This window comes from Coffea arabica, chromosome 3c, assembly GCF_036785885.1.
Source record: "Coffea arabica cultivar ET-39 chromosome 3c, Coffea Arabica ET-39 HiFi, whole genome shotgun sequence".
In the NCBI taxonomy this organism is placed as follows: domain Eukaryota; kingdom Viridiplantae; phylum Streptophyta; class Magnoliopsida; order Gentianales; family Rubiaceae; genus Coffea; species Coffea arabica.
In genome coordinates this window covers 14,455,023-14,471,166 of record NC_092314.1, presented here as the reverse complement: position 1 = coordinate 14,471,166, position 16,144 = coordinate 14,455,023, and the positions used below count along the sequence as shown (strand labels likewise).

General features: G+C 34.5%; 2 long non-coding RNA genes across 3 annotated transcripts; both read right to left on the bottom strand.

Moving 5' to 3' along the window:
- Window positions 1–1,266: 1,266 nt before the first annotated feature.
- LOC113734730 (uncharacterized) lies at window positions 1,267–9,437 on the bottom strand. The gene is made up of 3 exons (XR_003459368.2): window positions 7,042–9,437; window positions 2,247–2,975; window positions 1,267–1,569 (listed from the first exon to the last, which is right to left on the bottom strand). It is a non-coding gene; the product is annotated as an uncharacterized lncRNA (long non-coding RNA).
- Window positions 9,438–10,557: 1,120 nt separating this feature from the next.
- Window positions 10,558–15,521, bottom strand: LOC113734729 (uncharacterized). 2 transcript variants are annotated; one of them, XR_011841592.1, is made up of 3 exons: window positions 15,029–15,499; window positions 12,136–12,216; window positions 10,558–10,790 (listed from the first exon to the last, which is right to left on the bottom strand). It is a non-coding gene; the product is annotated as an uncharacterized lncRNA (long non-coding RNA). The 2 variants fall into 2 exon arrangements; XR_003459367.2 differs by lacking the exon at window positions 12,136–12,216 and having other exon boundaries at window positions 15,029–15,521.
- Between the last annotated feature and the right edge of the window lie 623 nt (window positions 15,522–16,144).

Here is a 16,144-nt window from a genome sequence, read left to right as displayed (position 1 = left end):
TTATGGATTCTATTATGCCTCAAATCATTCAATTGATAGGTGCCCCGTATTTCAAGATGGCCTGAATGCCCCAATCAATACTTTTGGAAAATTTTCACCCCGATCTCAAACGTGGTATGACCCTTATTCAAATGAATATGATCAAGGATGGTGAGATAATTTCAATTTTAATTATGCGACAGGGCCAATAGATTTTCAACAACAAGAGGCTCAAGAACATCATCCACGTCAGGTATGTCTCTTGAAGAAATGATTAAATCACTAACTACTAACACATATTATTTCATCAAGAAACACAAATGAACATTCGTAACTTGGTGGATCGAGTGCGTCTATTGACATCTAGAACAATGCAATTGCCTCCTCAAATGTGTGAAGAATTGCTCTTATAGACTATTATCGATCTTGAGAAAGATGAGAGTACAATTACCCTAACATGTGATAAGGAGCTGCAAGAGTCCCCAGGAGAAGGATCTACAGATGTAGTTGAAAAGGAAGTTGAGAATGAACAAATAAAACCCCAATCTCTAATTGTTCAAGTGGATGAATCCAGTGAACAATTCTCAAATATAGTGACATCTTCTCCATTCTTTAGCCAACATTACCCAGTCTATTATTCTATAATTTCTGCTAGTGCGATTGATTTTGGCATAACAGAAATTTTTGAGTTTCATGACAAGAATAAGTTAGGAGTTGCTATAGCTAAATATCTTGAACCGATAAGTGTTCGTGATGGAGGAGCAGGTGAAGAATTAAGCTCACTGTTTAACTGTTTGGTGCCATCTACTAATGAATGGAAAAAAGCAACTAGTATGCTTAAAAATCATTTTATTTACGAGGGTTACCATGATTATATAGAGGATGAAACATTGAAATGAGCTATAAGATTTTATCCTCCGTGAACAAGCATAGCAATGTCTAGCCAAAGACATTAAAGAAAGGTGCTTATTGGAAGGCAACCCAATTCAATTTTTAGTTTATTTTTATTATTAGTTTCATTATATTTATCTTATGTTTTTCATATTTGGTGTGTTTAATTTTTATTTTTTGTTTCAATGGTCAGAAGACTTCCTCCCGACCGCTATGTTTTCAGAGTCGGACCGAACATCGACTCGGCTGAGCTCAGGGGTCAAGGGTCAATGGTGGTCAATGGGTTCAATCGGGGTCATTCGGAGGTCGAACCGGGTGACGTCATAAATACATCATATATATATATATATATCTTTTTCCTGCAAATCAAATTTACAAAATATAACCAAAAACCAGTGATCCAAATCCATATCCAATTCACCAAATTGCACATGTTTAATTTGAACATCCTTAATTTGCTTCCAAAGATTTTTAAGCAATTTTGAGGAAGACTTTGTAGTACATACTAAGCTATACTTAGATTGATATGTATTCAGCTATGATACATAAAGATAAGAGAAAGCAAACAAGTAAAAGTCAGTTTAACACATTCTCGCTACATTTACAGAATTTGATGACATCTTCAGTTGCATGGTCAATCAATTGAGTCTTCTACATGGTTAATCAACCTTTGAACTGGCTTAGCAGTCTACTTCCGTCCTACCTCAGTTAAGGCAAAAGAGAAAAACAAAAACAAGAATGCCAAAAAAAAAAAGAAAAGAAAAGAAAGTGATAAGTGAATGCTAAATATCAATCTAGAACACTGATTTCAACTTTCAAGCAACATAAGAGGTAGCTTTTAACTTCAACGTCTAAAATCTAATTAGTGTCTATTACTTGTGCCAAAAAAATTTTAAAAAAAAGTAGTTATCTAGTTTCTGTAATTCCAACTAAAAGTATAGACTAAAAGTAGCCATCTTGATTTCTGCATATCTCAGGAAGCAACAATGGAGTTACCAAAAGAGATGCATCCCAAAATTTTCAGTAACTTTGCATTTCCTCGAACACATAGAAAGCAACAAATGAAATCCATTAATTCAAATAAAAGAATTAAAGAAAAAGTCCCCAATAAAGCTCTTGCACATGTTTTGCCTGAAATTTAACAAATAGATCATATGAAATTAAATTAGTGAGTGCTTCCACATTACTGGTCATTTACACTTTTCCCTTTCTTCTTATACTTCAATGAATCTATACATCAAAATTAGATAGCATTTACCCCAATAATGCAATTCTGACTTTTAAAGGATGCATTTTTGTAGCACAAGCAAATTTATCTTCAAAAAGTGAACATTTTAGTTTGCACCAAATTAGTCAGTTGCAGAACATTAACTTACTTGATTAAACAAATATCACTCCAACCCTTTTTTTCAACCAACCTTCCCAACTTCTGCAACTCTGCCGAGGATCGGATGGAGAACCGGAGAAGATAGCAGGAATTGATTCAGAATATATAGGGAGTTAGGTTTGGACTCTTTGGACAAAGCATAGGAGAGGAGACTGGAAATTGCTGTATAGCGCTTGTACTCTCTAGTAGGAACTTACTTGGGAATTTCGGATGTGCCGTCGGCAATGGCGACAAAGATCGGCGGCGGCAAGAAGATAGAAACAAAGCAGTAGAGATTTTAGAAATTTAGGGCTAGAGTGAAATGAAGTCCGGGGTGTCAAATTAGGAATTTGGCTTGGGATAACTCGTGAAAGCCTGAAAAGTCAACAAAAGACAAATTTTAAAAAAAAAACACCGATTCTTGCCAGTTTTAATGGTTCACGGTTCAACCCAATTTTTGACTAGGTTTGACCGAGTGTTAAACAGAGGGGTTTTTAGAAGAACTCGGCTAGGATGAATGGCCAATTTGTGGTTCGACTAGTCGAACCGGCCGGTCTAGTCCGAGTTTAACAACAATGCCCAACAGGGCGTGTCGGTGAGTAGAGGATGCGTCGTAATGCGCTAATAATTCGCTCCACCATCAGAAACGTTTACACCGTCATGCCGTGCCCACGGCTACTTGCCGGAGAGCTCATGTTTCGAGTTTGAAGGCCGACAAGGCAACATGATGCGCACGCACCTATATAGATGATGTATTAATATTCTCTGAATCCATAGAACAACATTTTAAACATTTGAATATATTTTTAAAAATAATTAAGAAAAATGGATTAGTGGTTTCTGCTCCAAAAATGAAATTATTTCAAACCAAAATAAGATTTTTAGGACACAATATATATCAAGGAACAATAAAACCAATTAATAGAGTTTTAGAATTTGCAACTAAATTTCCAGATGAAATAAAAGATAAAAATCAATTACAAAGGTTTTTAGGATGCTTAAATTATATAGCAGATTTTTTCCCTAATTTAAGAAAAGAATGTTCTATATTATTTAATAGATTAAAGAAAAATCCAAAACCTTGGACAAATGAACATACTCAAAAAATAAAATTTTAAAAGGAAAAAATAGAGTCATTACCTTGTTTATGTTTACCTCATCCTAAAGCATTCATGATAGTTGATAGAATCAGAATATAAAGAAAAATTAATATTAGAATGGAAAGATGAATTAGAAAAGAGAAAATTTGATTTTCCTTTCTTTACTTGGCTATCATTCTATATTGAAAAAATAGGAATAAATGATGTTTATAATACACCACAAATAAATGTTCAAAATAATTTATATAAAAAATAGAAATTAAAAGACGATCAATTATTAACTTCAATACATCCCCCATTACAAGAAGTAAAAATTAATATAGGACAAGGAGATTAATTTCTGGTTGAAGATCTTTAGTAGTTTCTTTTTTCATTATATTTATATTTGGATATTTATCTATTAATTTGGAAATGCTAAAAGGTTCTATTATCCTAGGCAATTTATCTTCTTGAATGATTAAGCTTTTTAATCTTTCTAAGTATTCTTTTTTAGCTATTGGATCATTAATTTTTTCTATAATATCTAATAAAAATTCTTTATCTTCTTTTTTAGTTATAACATTTATATATTTAGAACAATTACAATTTTCTTCACTTTCTGAACTAGAAATATCATCATAACATTCTTCATCGTAACTTTGCTCTTTTTCATTTACTAGTAGATTTATTAATTTACTTTTTATCTCTTCATCTTCTGCACAAATTTCATTAATTTTTTCTTTTAGAGTACATTTGTTTGCTTTATGACCTACTTTTCAACATTTATAACAAACAATTTTCTTTTTAACAAATTTTCTTGTTCTTTCTGGTTTATCTTCTTTAGGTCTTTTATATTTTATTTTCTTATTATATTTTTTAACTTTCTTTTTGTATGATGATGGTGATTTAATTTATTTAATTCCAAATGCATCACAAAATGATCCTACTTCTTTTGTTGTTATAACTAAAAAAGAAGATAAAGAATTTTTATTAGATATTATAGAAAAATTAATGATCCAATAGCTAAAAAAGAATACTTAGAAAGATTAAAAAGCTTAATCATTCAAGAAGATAAAATGCCTAGGATAATAGAACCTTTTAGCATTTCCAAATTAATAGATAAATATCCAAATATAAATATAATGAAAAAAGAAACTACTAAAGATCTTCAATCAGAAATTAATAACCTAAAGATACAAGTAAAACAATTACAACAAGAAATTATAGAATTAAAAACAAAAGATTTAGAGATAGAAGCAAAAATAGCATTAATAAATAATCAGCCCTCAACCTCTAATTCTAAAACAGAAGAAATATTAATATCAGAAAAACCAGTAGAAGAAGCTCAATATTTAAATACTATAGAAAAAATGACATTTCAAAAATGGTTTGCTTTAGTAACCATTACAGTAGAAGATTTTAAAGAAATATATGTAACTCTAATAGATAGTGGAGCTGATGCCGTGGATATTTTGCTGGAGTTTCAAAATTCATCAAGAATTAGAAAAACTACTTCCAATGTCATTAGTTCGAGAATTCAAGATTAAATGGTGGACAGAATTCAATCAACAGTTCGGAGATCAAACAAACGTGATAAGATTCCTCACCACAGGAGACAAACTCAAATGGACAAACCAATCAACCACTACAACAACTTTGCCAACCACTTCAACAACTATGCCAACAACTCCAATAAAGAAAGAAAAAGAAAAAGTTGTTAATATGGTATCCGAAGCCATTACAAACGACTTTCTGATGAAAAAGATGATGCAGGACCCAAAGATGCTCAAAGAATATTTGGACTATTTGCAAAAGCAGGATAAGAATGAAGAAACCGACAAAATTGAGGAGTCAGCAAGATCATCCGAATCTACTTTTGATCTTTTCGGAGGACCATGCGGGCAAGATCCAAATGACTTTTGAAAAAAGATGTCGGCCACATTCCAAAGAAAAAGTAAATAAAACTCAAATGAAGATGAAATGCAAGCTCGAAGAACTCTATACATAGATTCAAAATCAGAAGAAGAAGCATCGAGAAAAAATCGGTGAAATCCTCCGGTGTAAACCTCTTAGAAAATCCCTTACCCACTCTCAACTACTCTCAAACCACTCTCAACTACTCCCAACTACTCTTGTACTCATACCCTTGTATCATTCTCCAAAGATTTTAATAAAGAGATCAAAGTTGGATTCAACAAATATCAAGCTTCCGTTAGCAACTCTAATTCTTGTAAGTGCAAGTTTAATACCAATTTTTTATGTTCGTTTCAAGTTATAGTAACCTGGGTAGAAGTGGTATCAGAGCCACATGAAATTTTACATGCACATGCATATTTAAGATTTTGAACTACTATTACTATTTGAATTACGTTTCTATTTAGACTTGGCTAATTCATGCATTTATGTTTACATATTTTATTAAACTTTTACTGAAATCATTGGTAAGACTTTGATGCCTTGTTAGACCGTTGGTAAGTCCAGGATAGGATGTTCCCAGCATAGCGCTCAGTTGTTCCTGATTAGGTAAAACTTTAATTAAAATATACAACATGGCTGCATTTCTTAGACAATTAAAAATAGGATCTAATTCAAAGCAAGATAATATAGTACAAAGTCATGAATATTATATGCCTGTTAATAATTCAGATTGGACCATTCCAAAAGAAAAAATAGAACATATTTATAGAATAGGCCCTTTAGATTTCAAAACAGCCTTATCAGTTAAAACACATGAAGAAACAATATCTATTCAAGAAGAATATCAATTTATTCCATTATTAAATCATAGTACAATTCAAAAATATTTAAGTAAAGGATATCGATATATTCATATAGGTTTAATACAAATTGCTGTAAAACCTTTATTCCATCTAGGAGTCGATGCTCCAATATATTTAGCATTAAGAGACACTAGACTCAAACGATATAAAACCTCTTTACTATCTATGATTCAAACAAATGTTTGCAATGGACCCATATATTTTAACTGTGCTCCAAATTTTTCAATAGATCTAACAGACCCACATATTTTAAATTCAGTCATTTTAAATATTCATCTACAAGGAAATGAATTTGAAAAACATACAAAGAATTTTGCAGTAATATATAGAATATATTATAGACCATTATCCTCACATTTAAATCCTAAGTTTATAATGACTCCAACTCTTAAAGAAGAAACAACTTTATTACAAGTAGATGCTGATAGACCTACTACTTATACTCCAAAAAGATTAAAATGGAATGAAATAACTATACCTAGTGAATTTGAAATACAAAATCCACAAATAGCTAGAAATGTAGAGCAGACTACTGTAATTATTGCACAATATTTTTAACTTGAAATGAACATAAAAAATTGGTATTAAACTTGCACTTACAAGAATTAGAGTTGCTATAGATCATTAAATACAAAAATCCATTAATTCAAATAAACGAATTAAAGAAAAAGTCCCCAATAAAGCTCTTGCACATGTTTTGCCTGAAATTTAACAAATAGATCATATAAAATTAAATTAGTGAGTGCTTCCACATTACTGGTCATTTACACTTTTCCCTTTCTTCTTATACTTCAATGAATCTATACATCAAAATTAGATAGCATTTACCCCAATAATGCAATTCTGACTTTTAAAGGATGCATTTTTGTAGCACAAGCAAATTTATCTTCAAAAAGTGAACATTTTAGTTTGCACCAAATTAGTCAGTTGCAGAACATTAACTTACTTGATTAAACAAATATCACTCCAACCCTTTTTTTCAACCAACCTTCCCAACTTCTGCAACTCTGCCGAGGATCGGATGGAGAACCGGAGAAGACAGCAGGAATTGATTCAGAATATATAGGGAGTTAGGTTTGGACTCTTTGGACAAAGCATAGGAGAGGAGACTGGAAATTGCTGTATAGCGCTTGTACTCTCTAGTAGGAACTTACTTGGGAATTTCGGATGTGCCGTCGGCAATGGCGACAAAGATCGGCGGCGGCAAGAAGATAGAAACAAAGCAGTAGAGATTTTAGAAATTTAAGGCTTGAGTGAAATGAAGTCCGGGGTGTCAAATTAGGAATTTGGCTTGGGATAACTCGTGAAAGCCTGAAAAGTCAACAAAAGACAAATTTAAAAAAAAAACACCGATTCTTGCCAGTTTTAATGGTTCACGGTTCAACCCAATTTTTGACTAGGTTTGACCGAGTGTTAAACAGAGGGGTTTTTAGAAGAACTCGGCCAGGATAAATGGCCAATTTGTGGTTCGACTAGTCGAACCGGCCGGTCTGGTCCGAGTTTAACAACAATGCCCAACAGGGCGTGTCGGTGAGTAGAGGATGCGTGGTAATGCGCTAATAATTCGCTCCACCATCAGAAACGTTTACACCGTCATGCCGTGCCCACGACTACTTGCCGGAGAGCTCATGTTTCGAGTTTGAGGGCCGACAAGGCAACATGATGCGCACGCACCTAGAGGACACGTTGTAACTCGTAATTAGTCAACTTTATCATCAGAAGAGTTTCAACCAACAAAACATGCCCACGTCTTGTTCCAACAAAGGAGAAGTAAAAAAAAAATAGAGAGACAAAAAGATTTTTTTTTTCTTTCTTTCTTTCCTTTTCTTTTTCTTTTTCTCTTTCCTTTCTTTCTCTCTTCTTTTTTTTCCTCTCTTCTTTCTTCGCTTTCCATTTTCTTTGCCATAGCTGTTCGTCTTTCTTCACCACCGACTATTAAGTCCCAAGAAAGGTCACCGTTGCTATTAGACCAATTTCATCCCCCTCTAATTTGCTTCACCGTCGGCAATCGTAGCCCCTAAAATTTGTCTGCCGAATTGGTGCACCACTAAAGGAGATTTCTCACCTGTATGGACAAGTCCATCAAATGGATGATCGGTTGGCTAATGTAGAGCTTTACATGTCTTTTGCCTCTAACCTATAGCTGTGCCACAGCCCCCTGATGATCAGGGAAGTTTCATTGCTCCCTTCCTCTACTTTTATTTTTTTTATTTCTTACATTAGGGACAATGTAAGATTTAGGTGTGGGGGGTAGTATATGATATTATATTAGAAAAGTACAAGTGTAGGCATTTTTGTTGGAATTTTTGTTCAACTTTGTCGAATTTTATCCAATTTTTGCCACTTCTTGCATATTTTTGTGGTTATTCCTGATTAACAATGGCTAGATATTTCAAAATTTTCTATTGCTAAGGTTTTATGTGTTAATGTATCAAGTATAGCATGGTTAAGTCGAAGCGTATCTCTCTGGCGAATATTTGAGATTTGTGACTTTTACCATTTTTGATTAACTTTTCTAGGTATTGTAAATATTTGTCTATCATTTTTCATGTAAATTGATTCAACTATTAATCTTAGTTCTCCATGTTTGGGAGATGAAGCGGACTTGTGATGTATCTTTAATTTTATTTTGTTGCTAATATGTGAATCATATTTGGTTATACTACGCTGGTTATCATTGCCTAGTAACCGAGGATTTTTGCCAAAAGTATCGACTTTCACGTCAAAAGGTGGCGATAGCTATGAGTATGTGTCATTAAGTGATGAGAGTTGAGTACCGGGCTCCTTCATTTAGTAGATGTTAGAGTTTGCGTCAAAAGCTTTGAATGGTTAAGGACTAAGTTTTTTCTCCCGAATTTAAAAAAAAAAACTCAAGTGTGGGGATATTTTAAAAAAGAAAAAAAGATGTGCTAATAGTGAAAAATGTCAAAGTATATTTTGCTTAATAGTCGAACCATTTGCTAACAAATGCTAGTTGAATATTTTATATCCTTAGATTGGTTAGTCAGAAATTGAGAGAGTCTTAAGTTATAAAAGCTAATCAGAGAGATATCTTGGAGACTAGCCACTAGTGCTTGACATGTATTTTAATTGTATCTTGGCAATGGGTAATTTGAGTGATAGCCATTGTTTGAACTTGTTTGTTTGATTTGTTGTTTCTCAAGTTTGAGGATAAGCATGATCTAGGTGTGGGGGGAATTGATAGAGTGCAAAATTGTTATTCAATTTATAATTATTTTTCCCTTGATTTAGTTAAATATTGTATTAATTGATTGATTCTAGTTATATTTTGTATTTGGTGCTAATTGTAGGGAAGTGGAGCAAAAAGTGATAAAAAAGGTGATTTTTCAAAAATTACTTTCAAGTCCAGAAGACTCAAGAATTTATCATGCATGGAGATTTCCCAGCTTGAGTTAAATACGGATATCTTTGGTGGAATTTGGAAGACTTTAATTATTTTTGTTAGTTGTAGAGTTGAATTAGGAAACATGAGTTATTATTATTTTTATTTCCTTTTTTCTAATTAGGCAATAGGCCTTTATTATGAGTAGTAGAAGCGAAGTAGGAAACAAAGAATAAGGGAAGCCAAATTCCCGTTTCATTAGTACTTCGTAGGGTAGAAAGAATAAAAAATGAGTCATGACTCTTTTGTTAGAGAGGAGAAGAACGGCCGCTTGGCCTTTCTGTTCGTCTTTTCTCGAGTTTTCTTTTTTTGTCGAACGTTCATGCAATTTTCTTCAATGGGATTGCTTGGGTTGTTCTCAATGGAGAATAGCTGAATTTCTTTTTCTTGTCGAATGTCAACTTGAAGACTCAGTTCCAAACATTTGTAAGATCGAATTATTTTACTTATTTCTTTTATTCATTGGTATTCGTACATTTTTTGGTTTAACTTCTTATGATTGTTGTGTTATTTGAATGTCAAGGGCCCAATATTCGAATTAATCAATAATCTACTATCAAATTAACCGGTTGAATCCGTAATTGTTAGATTGGTTAATCCGTAATTGAATCCGTAATTGTTAGCGTGATTGGTCTCATATTAGGGAAACATGTGATCTAATTTAAATAAATCCTTGTAGCGTGTTTGTTGCTTAGGGTTTGACTTTTCTAATTCTTAATGCAATCGAGAAATTAATTTTTACAGTTATACCTAGGGTTGATTCTTGGTTAGAGAAATAGTCAAAGATCGTATTTTGTGTGGCGACCCCACTTCCCCCTAAGGCGAACCAGAGGGTTGGCGGGCCGTCTGCCTAACTCTCGCCAGGACTCACGCAAGCAAGCTAGCAAAAAATCCTTCCGAAGTATAACCTAATCTATTACAACATCGTTTCCCTCCAAATAGGCCGGTTTCTAGAATCACATTAACTTCAGAGATAACAGTGCCTTAAGATAGCCAACGTCGATTCTTAAAATACCTTCCCGAATACACCCCAAGAAACAAAACATCAATTCAAATACATCCATACAAGCCAAGTAACAAATTTATACCAGCCACATACAAATCCAGGGTTTACACTTTTCCAACTTCAAGTGGCAACCTAAGGCAAAACTACAATGTTTAACTCGAATTACATTCATGAAAGTAAACAATCTAGTACTACTTCCGAGCACATTTGAGACAGCTACATTGTTTAATTCAAGCTACATGCTTAAAGTACAAGTAGATCTCAAGTCTTCCTCAGTTGTCAGAACCTGTAAAAGAAAACCACAACGTGGGATGAGCTACACAGCCCAGTGAGGTTCCAAGACGCTCTAACAGTTCAAATAGGTCAGGTAAGTTGTGCATATCATATGCATGATTCGAGGTTACACAATGGCATGATACCATGAGGTGATAATCATTACACGGGTAATTGCTACCTTGAAAACACATGTAGAACTAGTACTTTTGGAATGAATGGCCATATAATTATATTTTCATAAATTTTCAGTCAAACAAATAGTGGCTCGTCCAACTAGAAGAACATTACAAGGATTGCTTCATCTCAGAGGTTAATGCTCATGAGGAGTCTTACCCGAGAATGCCAACTAGGAGAGGAATAATATTATTAATAGTAAAGCAAGCACGAAAGGATACGGTGTTCCAGTGGAACTTTGTCGGTCATCTACACCTTATAACTCCCGAATCCCCACGGTTGACTGGCCATCACCTTATCCCTCCAGTGGTAGTACTCGAGTATACCGAAACGGTTGTCCAGGGTTCCAATCTACCCGACCGAGCCCAGTCCTGGCTCGAGTAGGTCAGTAACCGAGGCAGGGCCCAAGTTCAGCTTAAAGCTTACAACATGCATAGGTAATCAAGTAATTCGAAAAAAGTAAAATTCATCATTTGAATAGGTCGAGTGAGGTAAAGTACACACTCGCCTAACAATGATGGACAACTTCATATAACATGTGATTCATGATAATCAAGTAATCAAGTGGACACTTAGCACGTAAGCAATACAAGTTGATTTCATGGGAACATATAATTCACGGATATCGAAGAATCATATAGATTAGAAATCATGTGAACAAATAGTCAAGTAATCAGGTAGTCATGTGGGTTGGTAAACGGTTCACGGTTAACGGTTGACGGTTAACGGTTGAGTAATGACGGTAATTTGGCAGGCATTTGCCATATTAATAGGCCATCATTGGCCGTTATCCATTTTTACCATGTAAGAGTCAAGGAGATTCACTCCAACGACGTTATTACATTTAGATTCACGAGAAAATGTTTCACACAAGTCACCACTCGAACGGCTAGTGTGATAAAGTACACACTGCGCACTTCGATGGATCGAAACTCATTTTCCAAATTGTCACATAACGAGTCACAAGAGCACTTTAACCAAATAAGCATAAAACAAGCAGGCTAATCACGTATTGAGTTTACAAGATCATTTGATAGGGTTAATCATTTAACCAATTCATGTCGATATGCAATGCATATATATATTTCTTAAATAGGCACGAGTATGGTAAATACTTAACGATCATGAAATGAGCATGTCCTAGACTTACTCAATTACGTATTCCTATATGGAACACTCACCTAGTCAAACAAGCGCAATAGGTCTCAAACAAGCGTTTTAGGCGTCCGCTCCGAGTTCCTCTTGGAGATCTCCTCGGTTGCCTGAGCAAACAATAATTCAAGTACCACTCAATATCGCTACGAATTCTCTAGTTTTCGATGAAGATTGCACGCTAGTGCAATCTAAGAAATTAACGCGGAGACGAGCCTAAAATTCGTGTAACTCGAGGTTCAAAAGTGGGGTTTTAAAATACAAGACAAATCTGATTTCCATCTCTGGATTCAAATGTAAAACAATCAAATGATATTGACAGAAATGAAGAGTTCGAAACCCCTTAGTTTCTTTTAAGCTAGAAAATTCCAGATTTAACAAGTAATCTTTGAAAAATCATATCTTACTCTCTACAAGCCCAAAATTGAAAAACTTGGTACTATTGGAAACCTCTTTGAAAGTACTAAAAGTTCCTAGAATACACTTTTCCATGATTCTAAATGGAAGATAGTCAAAAATGGGCTCAAAGTTACTGTTTTGGTTCATAAGGCAGATTAAAGTTGGTTTTTTGGCCAACTTTGGAATTTCGGCAAAATTCACTTGTTTGGAACTAGCTTTTGAAATTTGCAACTCTATTAGTGTTGTAATTCAAGAGTATAACAAAATAAATGGAACGAGAAATGGGGTTTTGAGCACCAAGATACGGTAGCTCAAAGTTACTAAAATTCCCATGTGAAACATGGGTGTTTCAAACTCGAGTCATGAACTTTGGTAATTTATTTGACCCATGAATCGGTCTTAGAATAATACCATAATTAGCAGTATAATACTACCATATAAGGGTTGTTCCTCTACCAAATTTCATGGAAAAATAACTTCGGAAAGGTGGTCAATCAAACACCTAAAATTTCGTAAATACTAAGACAAAACTGCCTTGAACCTTTTGTTTTTCCATTTCAGACATTTGGTCAAAGGAAAATTCCTCCAAACCTGGTTCATGGTACATTTGGTAAGTGTTTAGCATCAAAATATTCAGTTAGCAAGTCTTTGCCAAACCTTGCATCAAATCTGTCTAAAAATCAGGGTTTTCAAGGACAGAGCAGGTTTCATATTTTGATCACAGATCACTCAAATTAACTCAGAATTTGGCATGGTTTAAGGTGTTGGAAAATACATTCATAGAGCTATAATTTCACAGAAGAAATCATTTTGAAATTCGGCACACAACTAGCTCGAATTCGAGTCACAAGTTGCAGCCTCAGCATTTTGTTCTTGTAAAGCAGAGAAACAGAACAGCCGACTTAAAATAGTTGTTTTGGCTCACATACATGGAACCAGAATGTGCATTTTATATCGTCGGAAAGGTTGGAATGTCTAGTTTCAAATGCCGCTGACGGCACTCGATTTCGACATCGGAGTTCAAAATTATGGCCGAAATACGAAAGCTGGTCAGAGCATTTCGGAAATAGTTCCAGATTTATTAGCTTTGTTAAATCGATTTATTTGACCAACCTAACCTCAATATTTTTCAATGAAACTTTGAACACCATATATTCAACATATCAACATGATATACAAGTCATGAAACCCTCAAAATTTTGCAAAAAGGGGTGCGATTAAAACAGGGCAAATCTGAACATTTTTGAACTATGCATCTTTTGGAGTCTAGACTAGCTAGGTATCATTAATCTACCTATTTAAACACTAAACTAGCATTATATCCATCATCAATCCAAGGGTGGGAGTTCATAGAGCCCACCATCAAAACTTTCCGACATGAAATAAAACAAATAGCATGTGATTTTGGCAAATAATTCCACCACAATAAATCTGTCCTTGGCTAAACAGAATTTCCAGCAGCTAATTGGTCATAAATCCAACTTTTTACTCGGCTAATACATGATATTAAGTAATCAAATCCGACAAGCAAATACTTGACTAGCTAATCAGATCATCCAAGTCATTGTGGGAATTCATAGAGCCCACTCACCAAGTTTCCATTAAAACTCAAAAGAGCCACCATCAGCTAAGCTGGAAAAAAAAAATTGCAGCAGCTATGTTTCAACATTTATGGTCAATTCATCCAACGGATCAAGTACTTTACAACTGAATATCTTACAAGACTTAAGACACATATATTTCATGTATTAACTTATCTTAACCAATTAACACTTCTAGTTCGGTATTAAATTCAAACAATGGTCATAAACCTCAAAATTTCCAGGTTCAACCTCACGGTAGTTCACAAAATTTTCCAGCGATTGTATGTTTTTATTACACCTTTTTCCTTGGCTAAAACAGAGTATTAAGGTCTCAATTCAACATGTCATCACTTAACTAGTTAATTAACATATCTAGCTCAGGAATTACTTTCGATTAACAACAAAAATCCTCCAAAATTTCCAGAAATTTCCAGCTTCAAACCTCGGTTGTTGTGGCATGAAAACTGATTGCATTGTGATTTTATTTCGGTTTTAACCCAACTAATTAGCCACATGCAAAGCTCAATTATCTCGTTATTAGCTAGTTAGTTATGGTTATAGGCTCAAAGCAACAAGATTAAACCAAATGAAGCTATATTATCCAAGGCAGACTCTCGGTAGAAATTTTTCATCAAAACAGAATTTTTCTCAAGCTCCTAATTCCTCATCCGGACACTCAATCCAGCATGCGTACATTAATCTTTGTGTTATCAACTTAGCTAATCACAGCCTTATGCTCAGATGATCACAGCTAGCAAAGTAAGAGCCGAAATTTCCAGAAACAAGCTGCAATTCCAGCTTCAAACTTTCGACAGCTTTAATTCTTTTCCAAATCAGATTTCTTAAGTCACAATTCCTCATCTAACCTCACAAGCACCACATGCAAGTCCATAGCTGACCTCACTTGCCTATAACCAACTAATTTCAGTTCAGAAGTTACCTCAAATGGAGCTCACACACACGGTTAGCAGCAGAAATAATCCTCCTCCCTTCGGCAGCCCAGAAAATGCAGACCACTAGCTCTCTCTCTCCCTTGCTCTGGGTTGCGGCTGGAATGGAGAAAGTTCAGCCCTTAGTCCCTTCACCAGCTCACGGTTAGAAGACAGAATGAATCGCAAGTCCCTCTCCTCCCTCTCTAGCTTACGGACGGAAAGAAAAGAAACAAGAAGCTCGGCTCTCCCTCACTCTCACTCTCGGCTTGCAGAGTGCAGCTCTCTCTCTCTCTCTCTCTCTTGGTCGATGATTACAAGGTGAGGAAATGTTGTTGTGGTTTGGGCTGAGGTAACAATGGAGAGGAAATGGAGATGAATGGCAGATAAGGTGCCGCGGTTTGTAATATGAGATGATGAGGAAGTATTGTGGTGCCGTGGTTTTGGATGTGAAATGGGGTAATGGTATAAGGTGCCGCGGTTTTAGGAGTAGAGGTTTCGTGTATTAAAATCGGTTGCGTATAGAATTGGTGATAGTTGCGGTAATTGAACTTGCGGTCAGAGGTTTTGTTTGGTTTGCATGGAAAGGTAAGGGCATTTTAGTCTTTTCACTTTGCTCCCTAACCTCAACTTAATTTCCCAATTCCGATTTAATTCTAAAAATTATCCCCAAGCGTGATTTGAACGCCTAAATATACACTAGTATACTTAAACCATTTTTATCGAATAATTATCGATTAAACTTGAATATTGAGATTCCTAGTAATTCTTATATTATTTAGCGATTAAATTAATTATTAGAATTTCCAATTATTATTTCTCAAGGAATAGAGTTAGTCTAACTCGAAATTTATCGATTTAGTAATGTAAAGTCAAGTGAAATAATAATCAAATCCAAGGATGTCAATTTGCACATAAAAATTATTTTTACGAACTTATTTGGAAACCGGTGAAAGTAATGCTAGAAATTATTAAAGAATTAAAGAAAATGCAAATGAAATATGCACAGGTTTATATATATATTTTTGGGGTCCTCACATTTTGCCTATCGATAAAGTAAGGAAAAGTTGATTGTCAGAACTTGTTGAAGGCAATAATCAATCTATTAATGAATAATGGAATTATAT